The sequence below is a fragment of the Marmota marmota genome, unplaced genomic scaffold, assembly GCF_001458135.2.
Source record: "Marmota marmota marmota unplaced genomic scaffold, marMar, whole genome shotgun sequence".
Classification (NCBI taxonomy): Eukaryota; Metazoa; Chordata; class Mammalia; order Rodentia; family Sciuridae; genus Marmota; species Marmota marmota.
In genome coordinates, this window is record NW_026005665.1 from 95,382 (window position 1) to 103,520 (window position 8,139).

The window sequence follows — 8,139 nt, forward strand, 5'->3', positions numbered from 1 at the left end:
TTTTATGGTTAGGGATAGGACTCAAATTAGTGGTAGGCTTAGGGTATATGTAGGGTTAGGATTTGGTTTAGGTTAAGGGTTAGGGTAAATCCTATGGCTTTGATTTGTTTTAGGACTAAAGCTAAAGTTAAGGGTAGTTTTATGATTAGCATTAGTGTTATTGGTCCTGATAGGGTGAGTTTAGGCTTAGGAGTAGATTTAAAGTTATGGTTAATTCTATAGTTAGGGCTCTGGCTAGTTTTAGATATAAGATTAGGGCTAGTGTTTTGGTTATGGTAAAGGATGTGTTAGAACTAGGAATAGGGCTATGTCAATAGTTTGAGTTACTCTTAAGGCTAGAGTTTGGTTAGGGTTAGGGCTAAATTAGGGCTTGGAATAGGTCTAGGCTTACTGTTAGGCTTAAGCCTTGGATTAGGGCTATGTTTATGGTTAGGTTTAGGGGAAGGGTGGCCTGTTTGATTTCCACCTCCATTTCCGTTTACCCATAGGTGACAAAATTAAGTGAAACCTTAAAATACAATGTGTTCATGATAGTAAACCATTGAATTGAGAAGAATATACCTTAGAAGCATACTGAGGCTTGATAAAAGATGACTCTTGCCCAGTATCAAAGAATTTTGAACAAAACTAACTCTCACCCTACCATTAACTCTAACTTGAGCCCTAGTCGTAACCCTAAACCTAATATTAACCCTAACCTGATTAGAGAACCATTAAACCCAGGATTCCTGCCCTTGCAGAGCCTTGTGGGGCAAGCTATGGGATGAATCCTACAAAATATCAAACAAATCTGACCAAATAATTATGGGAGGTATTTCCGTACATGTATATTTTCCTGTTTACTCCTAAAGGGCTCTCAGATTAAGTTGTTTTTGCATGCTTAAACATAGGCCTACTTTTACAAGGAACATACCAGAGTCCCTACAGAGAACTGATGGAGTGTGTAAAGTTTCAAGCAGCTAGTACAAACCCTGTTTGATTTTCAACTTCAATAATTTTCCTGAATAGGTCAAAATTAAGTGAAATCATACAATAAAAAATGTTTCTGACAGCGAAACTCTGAATGGAGAAGGCCTAAACATGGGGAACAGAGTAAATCTAGCTAAAAGATAAATCCTTCCAAGTATCAAAGAATTTAGAAAAAAACTAACTCTAACCCTAACACTAACTCTAACCCTAGCTCTTCCCCTAACCCTAACTTGTTTATGAAACCTTTGACCATAGAATTTGCAAACTTGGGCAGCCTAGTGGGGAAAGCTAAGGGATGAATACTGCACAGAATCAAAGAAATCTGTCCAAAAAGTTCATGGAGTATATCAGTACATGCATATTTTCCTGTTATCTATAAAAGACTCATGAATATAGTTGTTTTTACATGCTACAGCTTAGGCCTACTGTCACATGAACAAATCAGAGATTGCTCACAGAGAATTGATGGAGTGTGAAATTTTAAGCAGTTATCACCAATGCTTCAATTTCCAGCTCCATTTCCATTTACCTGTATAGGACAAAATGAACTGAAACTTCAAAATACAAAATATTCCATACAGTGAACGATTGAACCTAGAAGGCCCAAACATGTATAGAAAGGATAGGAGAAACATGAATCCTGCCAGTATCAAAGAAATTTGAACAAAACTAACTCTAACCCTAATACTAGATCTAACAAAAGCCCTAACGCTATTCTTAACACAAAACCTAACCTTTTGAAAAATTGTGGATCTTAGCCCAGTTGGCTAAGATATCAAATGAATCCTATGCTTTATCAAAAATATGACCAAATAATTGAGGTGGTATTAGAGTTTATGCATATTTCTCTGTTTTTGCTAAAGGGCTCTTGGATAAAGTTGTTTTTGCCATCTTCATTTTAGGGCTACTTTCAGAAGAATCAAACCAGAGAGTTCCCACAGAGAACTGATTCAGTGTTTGAAGTTTCAAGCAGCTAGCACCAACCTGGTTTGATTTCAACCTCCATTTTCATTTACCTATATAGGTCAATATGAAGTGAAACCTTAAAATACAGAGTTTTCCTGTTAGCAAACCATTGAAATGAGAATGCCCAAACCTGAGGAGCATATTAAGGCTAGGTAAAAGATGACTCCTTCCAAGTATCAAAGAAATTTGTACAAAACTTACTCTCACCCTAACACTACATCTAAACCTAGCCCTAATCCTAAACCTAACACTAACCGTAACTTGATTAGAGAACCATTGATCCTAGAAGTACCACACTTGGAGAGCTTTGTGGGGCAAGCTAAATAATGAATCCTACTCAATATCAAACAAATCTGACAAAATAATTATTGGAGGAAATTCAGTGCATGCATATTCCCTGCTTTCTTCTAAAATGCTCTCAGATAAAGTTGTTTGTGAATGCTTCAGCTTAGGCCTACACTCACAAGGAACATACCACAGTGTCCCCACAAAGAATTGAGGGTGTGTGTTCAGTTTCAAGCAGCTAGAATAAACTCTGTTTGATTTCAAGGTCCATTTACATTTACTCGTATAGGTCAAAATAAAGTAAAATGAAAATATCAACTGTTCCAGACAACTAAACATTGAACCAAAAGTCCTAAACCTGGGAAATAGAGTAAGGTTAGTTAAAGATTAATCTTGGATTGCATCAAAGAAATTTGAATAAAGTAACTTTAAACCTAACACTACCTCTAAACTGAGCCCTAATCCTAACACTAAACATTAACAGAGCCCTATACCTAACCCTAAATTTAACCCTGATTTTAACTGTAACCATTGGCCAAACACTAGCTCTAACTCAATCCATTATCATAACTCTAACCCTAACCCTAATGCTAAACTTTGCCCTAACCCTAACATTTACCCTAGACCTGCTCTAACCCTAACCCTCGCCTAGCCCTAAATCTAGCTCCAACCGTAACACTTATCCTATACCTAACCCTAATCCTAGGCCTAACAATAACCCTAACCCTAACCCTAGGGTTAGGGCTATGTTTATGGTTAGGATTAGAGGTAGTGTCAGGTTTTTAATCATATCTTTTACCCTAAACTTAAGCCTAACCCAAAAGCTAACAATAGGACTAAACCTAAATGTATAGCTATCCCTAAGGCTATTCAAAACCCTAAACCTCTCCTGAACCCTAACCTTAACCATATCCATTACTCTAAACCTAATGCTAATTTGAGTCTTAACCCTAATACTTAACCAAAACCAATCCCTACTACTGACCCTGATGGTAATATTAATACACCTATTTCTAAATCTGACCTTTACACTAAACTTAACCCTTACAGTAGACCAAACCCTACAACTACCCTTAACTGTAATGTTAGACCTGACATTAGCCCTAGCCTTAATCCTAGCCCTAGCCCTAACCCAAAACCTCATCTGAGTCATAAACCTTGCCTTAAACCTAAACTTCAGCTTAACACTAAACCAAGACCTAATCCTAACTCTAACCCTAGCCCTAACCTTAACTCTAACTGTATCCATTACACTAAACATAACATTTATCCTAATGCTAACCCTAGGATTAACCCTAACCCTATCACTATCCCCAAAACTATCAATTACCCTAAACCTAACCTGAACCATAAAACTAACCTTATCTTTACCCTAACCCTAATTCTAATTTGAGCCATTACCCTAAACTCAAGCCTAAACCAAGCCCTAACACTAAGTCTGGCCCTAATAATTTTCCTAAATCTAAACCTGACTCTTACCCTATACCTAACCATTACAATAGACCTAGCTGTAAACCTTCCCCTAAAACTTTCCCTAACTGTAACCCTAGACCTGACAATAGCCCTAGCCATAATTCTAGCACAAACCCTGACACAAACCCTAGCCCTTATCCTAGTGCTAAACATAGACTTAATCACAATCCTAACCCAAACTCTAGGTCTTGCCCTGACAATAACCCTAGCCCTCATCTTAGCCCTAATTTAGCCCTATCCATAACCCTAGTCCTAAGACTAACTCTAACTCTCACATTAGACCTTTCACTTATTCTAACAATATCCCTTACCATAACCCTAACAATAGTCCTAACCCTAGCCCTAACCATTGCCCTATACTTTGCCCTAGCACTAACCTTAGACAAAACCTAACTCTTAATCGAGTCCTAACCCGAGGAATAAGGCAAACCCTAACACTAGCACAAACCATAAGAGTAATCCTAAAACTAGCCCTAATCCTAGCCATAGCCCTAAAACAAAACCTAGCTGTATCTATAAACCTAACCCTTATCCTAAACCAAACCCTAACCTTAAACCTAGCCCTAACCCTAGCCCTAATATGAGTTGTAAGCTGAACCCTTAAACTAACAATGAACCTGACACTGACCATAACACTACTAGCTCTAAATATCACCCTAACCCTAAACCTAACCATAACACTTACTCTAGCCCTAAATCCCTAAAACTAGCCCTAAAAATCACCCTAGTATTTATATTAGCCCTAACCCTAACCCTATCCCCAACTGAACCCAAAACCTAGCCCTAATCCTAGATTTAACCCTAGCCCTATTCATAACCATAAACCTAGATTTAAAATGATCTCTAACTCTATTCATTACCATAACCAAAACCATAACCCTAATGATTACTGTAGGCATGAACCTGAACCTATCCCTAATCTTAACCCAATCTATTTCCCTGAACCTAAGTTGAACCTAAACCTAAACCTATCATTACCCTAACCCTAACACTAACACTAATTCAAATCCTATCTTTAAACCTTAACCTATCTCAAACCCTAACCCTGACCTTGACCCTAATAAAACCCCTAGCTCAAAACTTGAACACAAACCTACACCTATCCCTTACCCTAGACTTAGCCATAAACCTAACCCTAAAACTACAATTTACCATAATTCTGGACCTGAAATTATCCCTAACCCTAATCCTATTCCTAAAAATGTAACACACCCTAGCCCTCATCCTAGCCCTAAACCTAGCTTTAATCATAACCCTAACCCTAACCCTACCTTTAACCCAAACTCTAACCCTCATCCTACCTCTATATCTAGCTATAATGCCATCCCTTACCCAAAGCTTAAAACTATCCCTAACTCTAAAACTAGGCTTAAGCCAAACAATGAACCTAGCCCTAATCCTAGCACTAATTTAACCCTATCTCTAACCCTAATACTAACCCTAACCCTAGACTCACTTTAACTCTTGCCCTATACCTATCCCTAGTTCTAACCCTATCCTTTACAATAACCCTATCCCCAGGCCTAACCCTTGCCCTATCCTTAGTCCCAGCCCTAACCCTAGATCTAACACTAATTCCAAATCTAACCCTAACCCTAAGCCTAAGCTTAACACTTACACTATTCCTAAACCTAACCCTAGGACTAAACCAAAACCAAGCAATAGCCCTAACACTAAACATTAACTTAAACAAAACCCTAACACTAAACCTTGACCTAACCCTAGCCCTATTTCGAGTTCTAACACTAACTTTAAAACTAACACGGACCCTGACTCATATCTTAACACTCAACCTACCTCTAAACACCACCCTCACCTTAAACCAAATGCTAAGAATAATTTTAACAATAATTCGAGTCCTATCCCTAACCCCAAAAGGAACCCTGACCTGACACTCATCCTAACACAAACCCCAGCTATAAATATCACCCTAAATTTAAAACTAACCCTAACACAAAACCTAATCATAACACTAAAACTAACCTAATACTAACCCTAGTTCTTATATTAGCCATGGCCTTAATCCTATCCCTAACCCTAACACAAAAACTAGCCCTAAACTAGATCTAAACTTAAATCTACTGCTAACCATTGCCCTAAGCCTAGCACTAAACCAATCCCTTACCCTATGCAAAACCGTAAACATAAGGGTAACCCTAGACCTATCCCTAATCTTTAGGCTAACCAAATCCCTAACTCTATTAATAGCCCTAACCCTAACTCTCATTCTATTTCTAACCCTATCCCAAATTCTAACCCTAACCCTCACCCTTATAGTGACCCTAACACTAATCCTAGGTCTAAATCTAACCATAACTCTAATCCAAAGCCTATGGTAGTCCTATCCCTAGCCCTACCCCTGAAGCTAACTCCAAGACTAGTCTTAACATTAGCTCAAAACCTATCCCTTATGCTAAAAATAACCCTAAACCTAACCGTAGTTCTAACCCTAAACCCAACCTAACTCAAGACCTAATCTTAACCATAACCCTAACTATAAACTTAGCTCTAACTGAATCCATTACCCTAAACATTACCCTTACACTAATGTAACCTTAGGCCTAAACTAACCCTATCACTACCCCCCAAAAAATCAATTACCCTAAACCTAACCTGACCCCTAAACCTAATCTTATCATTACACTAATGCTAACCCTAATTCTAATTCAAGCCCTAACGCTAAACTCTAACCTAAACCAAAGCCCAACACTGACCCTGACATCAATAATTCCCCTAGCTCAAAACCTATTACCATATACCTAACTCTTACACTAGACTTAGCCATAACCTAACCTTAAAACTATCTCTAACCATAATCCTAGATGTGACTTTTGCCTTAGCCTTAATCCCAGCCATAAACCTAGCACAAACCCCAGTCCTTGTCCTAACCCTAAACATAGCCTTAATTATAAGCCTAACCCTAACCCTAGGCCTAACCCTAACACAAACCATAGCCTCAATCTTAGTCCTAATATCTCCTATCCCTAACCCTAACCCTAACCCTAACCCTAGCCCAAAGACTAACTGTAATTCTCATCCTAGTCCTAACTCTAGTTCTAATCCTATACTTTACTGGAAGCCTATTCCTAGCCTGAACCTTAGGTCTAACCCTAGCCCTATTCATATCCCTGGCCATAACCCTCGATCTAACCCTAACTCTAAATTTAACCCTAAAAATAAGCCTAAGCCTAAACCTAATCCTAGCCTAACCCTAAGGCTAATCCTAAAACTAGCCCTAACTCTAGCCCTAGCTCTAAAACAAAACCGAGCCATAGACCTAACCCTAATCCTTAACATATACAAAGCCCTAATCCTACACCTAACCCTAATCCTACACCTAGCCCTAACCCTAGCAATAATTTGAGGCTTAAGCTGAACCCTAAAACTAACCCTCACTCTGACTCTGACCTTAACACTGACCCTAGGTCTAAACATCTCCCTAACCATAAACCTAAACCTAACACTAGACCTAGTTCTAACCCCTAATACAAAAATTAGCCCTAATCATAACCCTAATACTTACATGAGCCGTAAACCTAACCCTAGCCCTAATAACCCAAATTCTCGCCCTATGTCGAGCCCTAACCGTAGCTTTAACCCTAAACCTAACTCTAACCCTATCACTAATTGTAACCATTACCCTAGCTGTAACCCTAGGTTTAACCCTATCTATTGCCCTAACCATAACCCTTACCCTAAGGGTAACCCTACTCCTAAAACTAACCCTATCCCTAATCTTCACCCTATCCATTTCCCTAAATCTAACCTGATATCTAAACCTAACCCTATAATTACTCTGATCCTAACCTTAATGCTAATTCAAATCCTAATTTTAACCTTAACCTATCCAAAACACTAATTGTTGCCATGACTCTAATAATACCCTTAGCTCTAAACCTGACCCTAACCCTAAACCTAATGCTTACACAAGGCGTAGCCATAAAGCTAAACTTGAACTATATTTTACAATAACCCTAGACCTGAAATTAACCCTAACCATAATCCTGGCCGTACACCTAGCCATAATCCTAAACCGAATCATAACCTGAGCCCTAACCCTATTTCTAACACTCATCATAGCCCTAAACCTACCTATAACCCCATCCCTTATCATAAACCTAACCATAATCCTAAACCTAACCCTAGCCCCTGCCCTAACCCGAGGCCTAATACTAACACTAATCCTAGTGCTAATCCTAGCCCTAATTTTATCCTATCCTAACCCTAACCCTAGCCCTAAGACTAACTATAACTCTTGCCCTAGCCCTAGCCCTATTTCTATCCTTAGTACTATACTAACTCTAGATCTAAACCTAACTCTAAATATAACCTAACACAAAATTTAACTGTAATCATTAGCCAAACCAAACCATAACAATCCTAACACTACACCTAACCATAATGCTAATCTTAAAACTTGCCCTAGCCCTGGCCCTAGGCATAAAA